The following is a 1,770-nucleotide window of genomic DNA, read 5'->3' as shown; positions in this document are numbered from 1 at the left end:
CCGATGACGGAGCCGGCGCGGCGCCGTGGTCGGAGTCGGGGGCGAGCGCAGGGGTGTGTTGAGGGCAGGGCTCCGGCGGCGTGACGGGGGAAAAGAGAGTGGGGGGATTTGGGGGAAAAGAGGTGGGACGGAGAGAGGGGTGGGGATTTTGGGGGTTAAGTGGGCATAGCAGTAGCGAGTTTTAACAAAATGCGCTATAGCTACTCCAGGTAGCTATAGCGATTTTTTCTAGAAATCACTACTGCTATCTTGACTAGCTGTAGCTATTTTGGGGGTTGCTGCTATATAGTAGATTTCCTGTTTGTTTCCTTCTATTTTCTTTTCCTTTATTTTCTCTCACTTTTATTTTCTTTTTTTCTGAGATCAGTGCACGAAGCAAAGGCGATATATATTGCATCATTTGACGGTTAAGTATGTATACACAAAATAGGAACATATATATTACATCATTGGACCCATGCATAATAATGGTTAAGTGTGTATACAAAATAGGAAATATACAAAATAGGAATATCATTTGACCGATAATATATGGTTCCTCAATGTTGACGTTTTCGTTTTTGAGTCAGCTTCTTTCCCTTCTTGGTCGTTGAAGAATAATTGGGCCCCTCATTGTGACTTTTCCTTTTCCATGGAGTACAATTTTTCTTAGGTAATGTAGTATTGCTTCTTCTTTTGACATATACTTCATCATCATCATCATCTTCCCTCATTGGGTTGCCGTACTGATCGTAGTCTTCCTCGTTGGCGACTCCATCCATTCCAATGATGTTCCTTTTGCCTCTCCTCATGACAACAAGGCTAGGATTGGGCGGGTCAGTTATGAAGAAGCATTGTGTCACGTGCTTAGCGTGTACCCATGGATCGTTTTTTGAGATAGCATTCATGATAGCGCTCTTGGCATCGGGTATACTGATGGTAGTGAAATGCCGGTTTTCTCCTTCGACATTCTTAGCCCATCTTACATGGAACATCGTCGTGTTATGCAGTCCAGAGTAGTCAAACTCCCAGATCTCCTCGACCCTTCCGTAAAATCTTTCAGTTACGCCGTTGTCGCTGCCGGTCATGCATTCCATCGTCACCCCTGAGTTCTGATCATCACTGTCCATATCTTTGGCCTTCGTGTAGAACGAGTATCCATTGATATCGTATGCCTGATAGGTTACGAGGTTGGGCGAGGGGCCATGTGCTAAGGTGTATATGAGAAATCCGTCCTTAGAGCCCCCCTCCGGGGGATTAGCAATAATATGCTGTTTGAACCAATGCAGTAAAGTGGAGTTGTGCTCTCTAGTAACTTCGGCGTCCGTCCTGCATACCCCCCGGTCACGATACTTCTTTGCGATAATTTCTTCGTGTTGTGCCACGAAAGGATCTACCTCGTCTAGGTGTTGTAGCACTACCAAGTTTGCTCTGTCAAAGTCGCTGCGTCGATCTGAGTATGCCACATGCAGTTCCCTACGACCGTTGTAGTGAACTTCTCCTTCGAGCCTCCCATCATGCTTGTTAACGGGAAAACCAACACTAACACATACCTCGTCTTCCATACCTGCAGCAACGGCTCCGGCGCCTTTTTCATCGTCTTTCCTGGCACGGGGCACTGCTCCCAATTTTTCAACAGCTCATCGATTTTGGCGCCGCTTCGCTTACGTGGAGGTCCTCGATGCTCAACGTGACCAATGAATAGATCTCCATGGTTCCTCCACGGGTCGTCCGGTTTGAGCCATCTTCAATTCCCCATGTACACGATTTTTCCAGACCCGCCATCTTTCC

The sequence above is a fragment of the Triticum dicoccoides genome, chromosome 7B (assembly GCF_002162155.2).
Source record: "Triticum dicoccoides isolate Atlit2015 ecotype Zavitan chromosome 7B, WEW_v2.0, whole genome shotgun sequence".
NCBI classification, from domain to species: Eukaryota; Viridiplantae; Streptophyta; class Magnoliopsida; order Poales; family Poaceae; genus Triticum; species Triticum dicoccoides.
The sequence above is the reverse complement of the archived record's forward strand: the minus strand, read 5'-3'. Positions refer to the sequence as shown.